Source organism: Ranitomeya imitator, chromosome 6, assembly GCF_032444005.1.
Source record: "Ranitomeya imitator isolate aRanImi1 chromosome 6, aRanImi1.pri, whole genome shotgun sequence".
NCBI classification, from domain to species: domain Eukaryota; kingdom Metazoa; phylum Chordata; class Amphibia; order Anura; family Dendrobatidae; genus Ranitomeya; species Ranitomeya imitator.
Window position 1 is genome coordinate 333,716,764 of NC_091287.1, and position 12,942 is coordinate 333,729,705.

The window sequence follows — 12,942 nt, forward strand, 5'->3', positions numbered from 1 at the left end:
CAGTGTCATGAGCAGCCTTTCTGCGCTGATAGTGTCAAAACAGCGCTAAAACAAGATGTCTGTTCTTTATGTGGAGAGGGACATGTGATCTCGGCAGCCAGAGACACAAGCCATTGTGTCTGGACATTGTGGATGTTTTCTGCACCATGATTGGCTAGCGGCAATGTGCACAAAGTTAGGGAAAAATGCTGTTTACAAAAACAGCGCGCCTCTGAGCTCTGCAAACCCCCTTCCCTCATAAAACATGTGACAAATGGTCATGATACACTATACTTTTTGCTGCTAAAGTGCTGAAAATACTTTTGTGGCAGCGCACATACTTTCCCGCTCTTTTTAACGAATGTTACCGATTTTTACCGATTTTATAAAAGTTTGCTCGTGTTTCCAATGACAAATCCGAATGTGCCATATTCATGTTTGAATTTATTTGGTGATTGTTTTCTGAACAAATTCACTCATCACTAGTAGTGATGCACTCTTTTGCAGTATGTCCTTATGCATAGCGAACGCAGTACAAACATGGTGCAAATCATGCTTGCGGAGTGGGCACAGATGAATGACCTCTGCATCCTTCTGCACAGTTTTGAAATGGCTACTAACATGGCTATCATCATCATCACTATTCCGGTCATCTACACTCCCTGACAGAAGTTATTTAAGAAAAAAGGAGCGCACTCAGCTATCTTAAGTTGGTGCTGGCTGTACTTGGGAAAACCCAACAATAAGTCCAATATAGAAAAATCAGCCGCACTCTTATGGTATATCTTTGCAAAAATGTGATGTATTTATTCACATGTGTTGAGACAAAAATTGTATATATATACACACACACAGCAGGGAGTATAAACGGAGTAGTAACGTTTCGACCCTGCCTCGGGTCTTTCTCAAACTTCGTCTTCTAGATAGTGTGCAAAATTAGAAGTGTGGTCCCTTTAATGGCTCCAATTGTTGTGGTGTCAGGACGTCCTGCTTCTGTGGGCTTGCCACGCAAGAAGGTGTCATATCTTCAACCCAACCTGTATTCTTAGGTTATGTGTCCACGTTCAGTATTACATCCAGATTAGCTACGGATTGAATGCTGCGTACAGCCGCAGCGTTCAACCCGCAGCGTCCAGATGTTACAGCATAGTAGAGGGGATTTTATGAAATCCCACCTCCACTATGCGTGTGAACACGCATCCAGCGGCCCTGCGTTAACAGACATGCGGCGCATCTTTTTAGACTGCAGCATGTCTGTTTACCTTGTGGCGACGCTCCGTTGCCGCAAGGTAAATCACAGGGCCCTATGTATGGGGTGCGGTGATTCCAGATGTGTTCAATGAACACATCCGGAATCACCGCACGTACAGAAGGTGGCGGCATTTTGGGGCTGAGTGGGTTTTCCACTCCATCCAAAGCGCCATGATTACGGACTGTGGACACATACCCTTAAGGTTAGAAAATAGTGCTGACTAATGGGTTGCCACTCTATTAGATCCACAGTACAAGAGTAAATTTAGCCAGATGCTCCACTCCTTGGAAAGGTATGCACACATGCTGAACTATCAAAACATGCTAATAGACAGTGTGCATCACAGTCCTAGACGTCCAACCCCTGGAACGTCAAGGTGTCATTTCAAAAATATTAGCAGCAAAAGAAATGAAAGTGGCATAAGCAATTTCTGTGAATCGTTTCATACATTTGTTATACCAGCTTGTGCACCAGCAGAACAGAGTGCAAGTCGGACACGTTGTGAACGACTGAAGAGGATGGTGCAAGAGTATTTGGAGCTCAATATGAATGCCAAATTCCAAGGGGGCTTGGACCCTTTTGCATTTTGATCTTCAAAAATTGAGGTGCCTTTGTTATGCCTGGCAACCAGCGTTTTTTCAGAACTTCAAGCCCTGCTGTTGGTGTCCTGAGGGATAAGCACATCCGGCACTGAAAGTGTAGACCACCTAGTTTTCATCAAAATCAACAAGTCATGGATCTCCAGTAACTTTTGCACTCCAGTCTTAGACTAGTCAGACTGAGCGATGTTGTCGTTTTTAATGTCATGCATTGATCTTTCGTTATTGCAATCTGTGATATCTTTATAGTGGCTTCAAAGCCCATTGTTACTACTGCTGCTGAGGTTACAAACAATTTTTTTAAAATGTGGAGACTCCAAGTTGGGTCTTCAACTGGTAGGTTACCTGTAATGAAAGGGATGTCAGAGGGCCATTATACCATTTTTCCTCTGGAAATTGATGCCACTTTAGTGCAGTGTGACAATATTTTTTTAAAATATGGAGAATTCAAGTTGGTTCTCCATCTGGTGGATTGCCTATAATGGAAGGAATGTAAGAGGGCTATTTTACTATTTCTACTCTGTGGAAATTGATGCCACTTTAGTACTGGGTGACAATATTTTTTTTCAAATGTGGAGGCTCCACGTTGTGCCTCCATTTGGTGGGTTGCCTATAATGGAAGGAATGTCAGAGGGCTATTGTACTATTTCTACTCTGTGGAAATTGATGCCACTTTAGTACTGGGTGACAATAATTTTTAGAAATATGTAGAATCCAAGTTGGGGCTCCATCTGGTGGGTTGCCTGTAATGGAAGGAATGTCAGAGGGCCATTGTACTATTTCTACTTTGTGGTAATTGACGCCACTTTAGTACTGGGTGACAATATTTTTTTTTAAATGTGGAGACTCCACGCTGTGTCTCCATCTGGTGGGTTGCCTGTAGTGGAAGGTGTGTCAGAGGCTTATTATACTGTTTCTACTCTGTTGAAATTGATGCCACTTTAGTGGTGTGTGACATTAATTAATTCATTCATATGTATTGCCTGTAGAAGTATGGATACCAGACAGGCAGGCCTGTACTTTCTTTCACTCGACTACCTGTGTTACTACCCTTATATTCTTCTACCATTAGTGCTCTATGAAACTTATGTTTGTGTCATCTGAGTGTGGCTGGAACAAAAAAATATTGGAGGTGTTGCTGGAGGTAACAGGGTTCACAACTAAGAAGGTTTACACAGCTACCTTAACCACCAGATTCTCATTGAAACTTCAATTCCAAGATGTGAATACTGGGCCAGATCATGATAGCTCATGCATGACCTATGGCTGATTGCTTCTGTGCCCTTATAAAAGGTTCTAAAGTGGGTCATTTGATCAGTCAACAACCTTTGTTACTTTCCTTATGTTTTTCTACCAATAGTTCTGTATGAAACTGATGTTTGTGCCATCTGAGTGTGGCTGGAATAAAAAAAAAAATTGGAGGTGTCACATGAGGTATCAGAGCTCCCAGCACTGCTCCCTTAACCACCAGGTCCTCATTGAAACTTCAGTTCCAAGCTGTACATGCTGGGCCAGACCCTCATACTTCATGCATGGCTCATGGCTGACTGCTGCTTTGCCATTTGCAAATATCTAATGTGGGTCAATTGGTGCCACTTTTCATTGTGTTTGCCCCTAATTTTAGCTGTTTGGGAAGCTTTTGTCACCCCTTGTGATATTGTGTATACGTTCAGTTTGGCCTCCCATTGAATATAATGGTGTTCTTGTACCTTCATCAAACCATTTGGCGAAGATGTTCAGCGAACGACTAAATATTTGGTGAATCAAACTGAGCTGAACCTTGAAAGGTTCGCTCATCTCTAATCCTTACATTCCCTAGATATCATCTATCAGGGAACAATCAGTAACCTTCCTTACACATCAGGTAGCCATCTAATACCATTAAAATTTTCTGAGTCAGCTGACTTTTTATCTAATGTGTATAAGTGCTTTAACTATGTGGACTTTAGTGATGTTTCTTATTAGACATAATGGGAGGCTTTTCCATTGTCTAAGTAAATTTCTCTTAACATAAGCGGGTATACGTAGACTGTTTTATATTCAATATAAGTATAGAATTTCTTTCAATAATACATAAATATAATACACTTAGTCTAAAAATGAAGTGGTAGAAAAAAAAATATAAGTGCTTTACAGACTCTTTAACAAGTAGTTCAACGTCTTCCTCCAGAGATACTTGAGGCAAGACAATGGTATGGCTAAGTGAGATAGTGTGAAGAAGGCTCTCTGATTTTAATGCCATTATGTAGTTACTCTAATTGAAATGTTTAAATAAGGCCCCTTATAAATCAAGAATTGTTCTCACAGTTGATTTTTTCAAAAAAGGAAATAGGAGAAAACTTTTCTTAAGGAAATATTGGAAAAACAATTCTCAGTGGAACATTCTCTATTTTTTAATACATATGACACATACAAAATGGTCGCCCATAGAATTGAGCTGCTAAGTCACATGGCTGACAGCAAAGTGAAGCTGTTGGTTTCAAACAGCAACCAAAATATTTATAAAACAGCTAGTCAATTTTGGTTAATGGGAATTCTGTATTAAATTATACCTATGGATACACTAAGACAACTTGTTTATCTAAACTGATATTGTAAGGTGAGAGGAGATATCCAAGACACTAGGTATACTTCTCAATAAGCTTCTGTATTAAGCACAAAATATATAGAGTGTGAGATGGGACATTTTGGCCACAAACTGTTAGGGGTCGAGTTCCCGCTTCTGCACAGGGGTAATCTCGGGTCGCTTCTGCTGCGGTCTCCCATTCTTCTCCTGCCGCAGGTAAACCTGCTCAGCGGAGGCGTCGGTCCTTGCGTCTGGCTCAGTCTCACTCTTTGCTTAGGCTTGCTGTTGCTTCTCCAGCTTTTGCCATTAAAGTCAGTTCTGGGCAGCAGCGAGCGGACGCTTTTGGGACTAAGTCCTCCTTTTTCCCTTCTGAGCATGCCCAGGGTGAGATCTCCCGTTGGAGATCAAGGGTCACATGCTCAGATGCTGCAGTGGTTCCCATTGGTCCTCCTGGCAGGTCCTGAAAGGGCTAACTTCTGTGGCAGCTGCCCATTGGTCCTTTATTGGAAGGTCCTGAAAGTACTACAGCTATATAAGCTTCGCATGACCGCACGGCCATGCGCTAGTGTACAATTGTATACGTGTGTTTGTTGTGAGTGCAAGTCGTTCATTAAATACCCCTACCCTATTGTATGGCTGTTCGCGTATGGAGTATGGCTGCTATCTAGCGCCCGACTACCACTCAACGTGTCACACACGTATCAGCGTCTATTGCTGTGTCCGCCAGTGCGGCGCCACGCGCCAGTAGTGCGCTCCCTGACCCACGTCTGGGTGCTTAGTGGTGTCTGCCAGCACGGCACAGTTCGCACTTCGGTGCTCTAATTATAATACTTACCTAACACACCCAGTTGCGGTGTTGTGTCAGCAAGTGGTCTAATCAGACTTCAATCCTGAGTCTTGGGGTTATGTTCGCTGACTCCTTGCTTGCACTCTTTAGTGCGGTATTGCGGACCTGTGGCTTTACCGGGTTCGCTTCCACCGCCATATTACGCTGCCATTTACTAGCAGCAGGTTTTCACCTGCACGGTGGACCCCGGACTGCGAACGCATCTATTAGATCTTTCTTGGTGCGTTCCGCCAGTCCTAACAGAACACTAGCGCCAGGGTCTGGCTAGTAAATGGCAGACGATCAGCGTTTACAGCGGTACATCCAGCAGCTGGAGGGAAGGTTGGCGGCTATAGAGCGTTCAACCTCAGCTGTGGATGTCAATGCTGTCGCTGTTCAGGCTGCAAGTGTAGCCGCAGCCAGTTTGCCCGCTGCCACCTCTGCCCCGACTTTATCCCGTCTCCCGCTTCCTGACAAGTTTGCTGGTGACAGTAAACAATGTCGTGGATTCGTAAGCCAGTGCTCCATACATCTCGAGCTCCTGGCGGCGCGTTTCCCTACGGAACAGGCGAAAGTGGGATTTATTTTATCTCTCTTGTCGGGCAGGGCGTTGGAGTGGGCAACACCACTTTGGGAGCGTGATGACCGTGTGCTACAGAGTGCTCCGCTCTTTCTGGACGCTCTGAAGCAGGTCTTTTGGGACCCCGTATTACACACGATACCGCGCTCCAGTTATTGACAATTACTCAGGGCTCGTCCGTGGTCAGCTAGTTTGCCATCCTGTTCCGGACTCTAGCCTCGGAGTTAGAGTGGTCGGATAAAGTTCTAATTCCGGTGTTCTGGAGGGGACTGGCAGACAACGTGAAGGACGCCTTAGCCACCAGGGAGATACCCGCCACACTGGAGGAGCTTATTTCTCTATCTACCCGCATCGACCTCCATTTTCACGAACGAAGGTTAGAGCAGATCCAGTGTAGGCAGAGGTTTAGACTGGCTCCCACCTTCGCCAGACCTCTTGAATCTTCCGTTTTGGCGTCCGACTCCCATGAGGCCATGGAGGTTTCTCAAGCGGGACCTAAGTCTCAGGCCGCTCGAGTACCCATGGTTTGTAAAAATTGTCACCAACGAGGACATTACACTAATAAATGTCCACGGCGGTCGGGAAAATGATCGCGTCTAGTAACCTTAGGGGGAGGTTCACTAGACACAGCGGCTTTTTCCTCCAAACTGTCCTTTAAAGGGACAATCCTGTTTGACTCATCCACTCTAACAGTCGAGCTTTGTGTGGACTCAGGAGCAGAGGGAAATTTCATGTCCTCTGCTTTTGCTCTGCGCCACGCTGTACCACTTGTTATGCTCGCCAAATCTGTAACTGTTAGAGTTGTGAATGGGTCGACACTTCCACAACAAATCACACACCAGACTGTTCCATTCTCGTTGTCCATGTCCCCTTCCCACCAGGAGATTATTTCCCTTCTAGTCCTTCCCGAGGGAATGGATGAGATTTTACTGGGAATACCCTGGCTCCGTTACCACTCCCCACATATTGAGTGGTCCTCAGGGAGAATATTGGGTTGGAGTAAGTCTTGTATGGGCAGGTGTGTGAGTGAGTGTGTACAGGTCTCTACTACCGAGGTACCCGCAGACCTTTCATCTCTTCCAAGGTGCTATTGGTGCTATGCAGATGTATTCTCTAAAAAGGCAGCAGAGACTCTACCGCCTCATCGCCCCTATGACTGTCCTATTGACCTCTTGCCTGGAGCTGAACCTCCTCGGGGAAGGGTATATTCCCTCTCTCTCCCTGAGACGGAGGCTATGTCTCAATACATCCAGGAGAATTTGGCAAGAGGGTTCATTAGGAAGTCAGTGTCTCCTGCAGGGGTGGGATTCTTCTTCGTACAGAAGAAGAACGGGGAATTACGTCCTTGCATCGATTACAGGGGTCTCAATGCTATCACCATTAAAAATAAGTACCCGTTGCCCCTGATATCGGAGCTCTTTGACAGGCTAAGGGGAGCTAAGATATTCACCAAACTAGATCTGCGGGGTGCCTACAACCTGATTCGCATCCGTGAGGGGGACGAATGGAAAACGGCTTTCAATACCAGGGATGGGCACTATGAGTACCTGGTGATGCCCTTCGGGCTCTGTAATGCCCCAGCCGTTTTTCAGGACTTTGTTAACGATATATTCCGGGATATGCTTTCCACCTCGGTTGTAGTCTATCTGGATGATATTCTCATCTTCTCTCCAGATATTGACTCCCACCGGAGAGATGTTGGCAGAGTCTTCGAACTCTTACGGGCGAATTCTCTTTATGCAAAGTTGGAGAAGTGTGTGTTTGAGCAGGAGTCTTTACCTTTCCTGGGCTATATCATCTCGGCCCAGGGATTGGCTATGGATCCTGCCAAACTACAGGCTGTGATGGACTGGCAAGAACCCCATTCTCTTAAAGAGGTGCAGCGCTTTATGGGGTTCATAAATTACTATCGCCAGTTCATCCCCCACTTCTCCACTTTGCTATAGCTCCCTTGGTATCCCTCACCAAGAAGGGAGCGAATCCCAAATTGTGGTCGGAAGAGGTCTCCAAGGCCTTCACTTCTATAAAGTCCCATTTTGCTAGCGCTCCCATCTTACATCGTCCCGATGTGGATAAGCCATTCCTTATGGAGGTGGATGCCTCATCCGTTGGTGCTGGAGCAGTTCTCTATCAAAAGGATGCTCAAGGTCGGAAGCATCCATGCTTCTTCTTCTCAAAGACCTTCACACCAGCGGAGAGAAATTACTCCATTGGGGATAGGGAGTTGCTGGCAATGAAGTTGGCCTTTTCGGAGTGGAGACATCTTTTGGAGGGTGCTCGGTTTCCATTCCAAGTCTTCACGGACCACAAAAATTTGGTCTATTTGCGTACAGCCCAGCGGCTGAATTCTCGTCAGGCCAGATGGTCCTTGTTTTTCTCCCGGTTCCACTTCACTCTACATTATCTCGCCGGGGAGAAGAACATTTGTGCTGACGCTCTCTCTCGCTCCCTTGTGTCAACTGAGGAGGAGGAGGAGCCTCGGCTTATTGTCCCTTCGGAGAGTCTGAGAACCGTAGATCCGGTTTCGCTTGAGTCTGTGCCTCCGGGCAAGACTTTTGTTCCCATCAATTTGCGACCGGAGGTTCTCTCTTGGGCTCATTCGTCCAGAGTGGGTGGACACATTGGGGCAAAGAGGACATCTGAGTGGCTGGCGAGAATGTACTGGTGGCCACATATGGTTCGTGACGTCGGAGACTACGTTCGGGCATGTGTCTCTTGTGCCAAAAATAAGTCTCTCCGTCAACGGCCAGCTGGTCTGTTATACCCTTTGCCGGTGGCAGACAAGCCCTGGGAGATGGTCGGGATGGACTTTGTGGTGGCTTTGCCCAAGTCTCGTGGCTGTACCATCATTTGGGTAATCACCGACCATTTTTCTAAGATGGTGCATTTGGTGCCACTTCCTCGGCTACCTTCTGCACGGGCCTTGGCAGCGTTGTTTATTAAACACATCTTCCGCCTTCACAGTATGCCAGACAAAATTGTCAGTGACCGGGGTCCCCAGTTTGCGTCTCAGTTCTGGAGAGAGCTTTGTCATCTTCTCAGTATTGAGTTAAATCTCTCTTCGGCATATCATCCCGAGACGAATGGGTTGGTGGAGAGAGCCAACCAGACCTTGGTCACGTATCTGCGACATTTTGTCTCTGCTAGGCAAGATGACTGGGCATCTTTGCTACCGTGGGTGGAGTTTGCTCTTAACAATGCTGTAGCTGACTCCACTGGACAGACCCCATTCCTCCTTAACTATGGTCAGCATCCGCGGGTACCTGTGCCCATGCCCGTGTCTTCCGCCGATTCCAGGGTGGCAGACTGGGCTGTGGAGGCACGGGACATTTGGGATCGCACTCAGGATGCCATTCGGGCTTCCAAGGAGAGAATGAGGTCCTCCGCCGACGAACATCGGCGCCCCACTCCGACTTTTGCTCCTGGCGACTTAGTGTGGCTCTCCGCCCGTAACATCAGGCTGCGAGTTGAGTCTACCAAGTTTGCACCTCGCTACTTAGGTCCTTTTAAGGTCCTCGAACAGGTTAATCCTGTGGTTTACCGTCTAGCCCTTCCTCCATGCCTAGGTATCACCGACACCTTTCATGTGTCCCTCCTTAAGCCCGTGTACATGTCCCGGTTTTCTGAGTCATCTACTGGGACGTCGGGTTCGTCTACGGACGATTACGAGGTGAACGCTATCTTGGGGTACAAGGTGGTTCGTGGCAAAAATTTTTATTTTGTGGACTGGAGGGGTTACGGTCCTGAGGATAGATCCTGGGAGCCTGCTGAGCACATTCGGGCTCCGCAGCTCATTGCTGCCTTCGAACGTAGTGAGGCCCAAGGGGGGGGCCCTAGGAGGGGGGGTAATGTTAGGGGTCGAGTTCCCGCTTCTGCACAGGGGGAATCTCGGGCCGCTTCTGCTGCGGTCTCCCATTCTTCTCCTGCTGCAGGTAAACCTGCTCAGCGGAGGTGTCGGTCCTTGCGTCTGGCTCAGTCTCACTGTGCTTAGGCTTACTGTTGCTTCTCCAGCTTTTGCCATTAAAGCCAGTGCTGGGCAGCAGCGAGCGGACGCTTTTGGGACTAAGTCCTCCTTTTTCCCTTCTGAGCATGCCCAGGGTGAGATCTCCCGTTGGAGATCAATGGTCACATGCTCAGATGCTGCAGTGGTTCCCATTGGTCCTCCTGGCAGGTCCTGAAAGGGCTAACTTCTGTGGCAGCTGCCCATTGGTCCTTTATTGGAAGGTCCTGAAAGTACTACAGCTATATAAGCTTCGCATGACCACATGGCCATGCGCTAGTGTACAATTGTATACGTGTGTTTGTTGTGAGTGCAAGTCGTTCATTAAATACCCCTACCCTATTGTATGACTGTTCGCGTTTGGAGTATGGCTGCTATCTAGCGCCCGACTACCACTCAACGTGTCACACACGTATCAGCGTCTATTGCTGTGTCCGCCAGTGCGGCGCCACGCGCCAGTAGTGCGCTTCCTGACCCACGTCTGGGTGCTTAGTGGTGTCTGCCAGCACGGCACAGTTAGCACTTCGGTGCTCTAATTATAATAGTTACCTAACACACCCAGTTGCGGTGTTGTGTCAGCAAGTGGTCTAATCGGACTTCAATCCTGAGTCTTGGGGTTATGTTCGCTGACTCCTTGCTTGCACTCTTTAGTGCGGTATTGCGGACCTGTGGCTTTACCGGGTTCGCTTCCACCGCCATATTACGCTGCCATTTACTAGCAGCAGGTTTTCACCTGCACGGTGGACCCCGGACTGCGAACGCATCTATTACATCTTTCTTGGTGCGTTCCGCCAGTCCTAACACAAACCACCATTATGTTACTTTTCAAATTAACAGCTTAGTAAGCACCATTTTTTGGGGCAAAGAGTAGCAGATTTAACTCTATATGTTAGAGTCCCAACCCAAATCACGAACAAATCATTAACTGAAAACCTCTAACACTGATTACACAAGAACCACAAAATGGATTTCTTCACCGTAGGTATCATTTTAATCAGTGTAAGAGTGCCAACATGACAACGCCTTCAGTTTACTTACCAAAATCCTGCTGACAGGTTCTCTTTTAGCAATGCTCAAAACAGTGGTTTTGAGTAATAGTCGTTTGTGCTTCAGTTGCCTCATGTATAACTTCATGAGGAATTCCTCTTACAACTATCATGTCATATTTAAAATACTGCTGTCCTCTTAAGGTGTATAGGTGTAGCTGGGTCACCAGAACCTAGGGTCAATTTCAAGCTGCATCCCATATAGGTTTGCCTTTTCTTGTTTACCAGGCTTCAGTTAGTTAGATTCAAACAGATTATATTTTAACTTCAGAAAGATATTATTTTCAATTTTGCCAACAGCTGCATTTGAAACAGGCATGTTTAGTACTGGGAAGCCCCCAATACATATTAGATTAATGTTGGACAAATATTCCAATATCAACAGTTTCAGCTAATGTACAAGGGGCATCAGCTAACAAGTGGTCGGGGAAGATGTTTATCAGCATGTCCAGTTTTGGACTGCTAATAGCATTGTAATCAAGGTGATAAGCCAATGTGTCAATCGATAACTTTCTCATAGAGAAGACAGAATCACTTGGCCAAATGAGCGCTCCTGTGAATGTGATAGTCGGCTCAGATGATTGTTGATTGTTCGAATCTTCGTTTGGCCGAAAGCCATCTAAAGTGCATTGGGACCTTAAGTACCCTATACACATTAGAATAATTTTGGCTGAACCCACTATAAGTGACAGATGCTGACTTCGGTCCAATGTGTTTGGAGGCGCTAGCCCAATAATGGTCGGGAGAGATGATGATAAGGCATGTCAAATTTTGGCCTGCCAATTGCATTGCACTCCCTGAGATAAGCCACCACCTGATGTCAGTCCACAGCTTTTTCATAGAGAACCTAGGAATGCTTGTCCTAGCGATTGCTTCTGTATATAAGATTTTTCGCTGAGATGGCTGTCGACTTAACTATCTGCCAAAGCATTGTTCGACCGGCAGCCATTTAAAGTGTATGACCGGCTTTAATGTGTTCAGCTTGGAAAATGCAGACATCTGTTTCATGATAAAGCAAACACATGTTTCCATAGTCTGTGTCTGAGCTGTGCACAATCACTGTCTGAGTAAAGTGATTCCTGTTCCAATCAGTTCACTTAACATCCAGTCCCTCTTTTGTTGCCCAAGAAGAGTAAAAGGAACTAGGACCTTCACAAGGCAGAACTATCAGCAAGCTAGGAATTTCAGTGTGGGATAGGATGTGCAATATAATCTTGCCGGATGGACCACCCTTGGGCATACAGATTACAGTCAATTGCTCCTATGTTGGTGGCACAGCTAACTTTTCAGAAGGTTCAGATATGAATCAGTGTATAGGTCTCTTTCAAGCTGTCTTTTTCACAGCTATGCTCTTTTCTTAGAGTCAAATCATTAAGGGATTTAGTTTCCTAAAATATCTGAACACACTAATATGTTACTAACTGTTATAAAATGTAGTTTTTATTGTACTGTCTTAATAGAAAAATAAATTATAAAATTGCAATAAATTAGTAATTTCAATTATAGTTATTTCAATTGTTGCACCATGTTAGCTATTTGCAGTAGCAGTTAAATTACATATAGATCCAGGAATGTCTCTATAACGTACATATATCAACCTCATTATTAATTCAAATATCTTATCAGCCAATCTTGTGGTAGTAACTCAATCAAAAAATCATGAGGACATGGTACTGAGCTTCCATTGTTAACCATAGCTAGAAAGAGATTGGAGAAGAAATGTGATCTTAGTGACTTGGATTGTGGAATGATTGCTGGAGCCAGACAGGGTGGTTTGAATGTATCGGAGCTGGACAATCTACTCTGACTTACACAAACATGAGTATCTAGAGTTCACAGCGGTTTTTAAATTGAAAACAGAAAAATAAATTTCAGCAAGTAGTCTAGTACTTTCAATAGGATGCATCAGGGATAAAAAACATTATTAGATCAACCAGACAACTTAGATATGCAATACAACTATTCAAGGGTTATTTATGTCAAAACTAGAGACTAGCAAATATTTCAATGTTCGGTTTGGATTACGATTGCCGAATTTGCAATATTCGACGATAATTTCATGAATATTCGCCAAACATAGCCATTCATGTCATT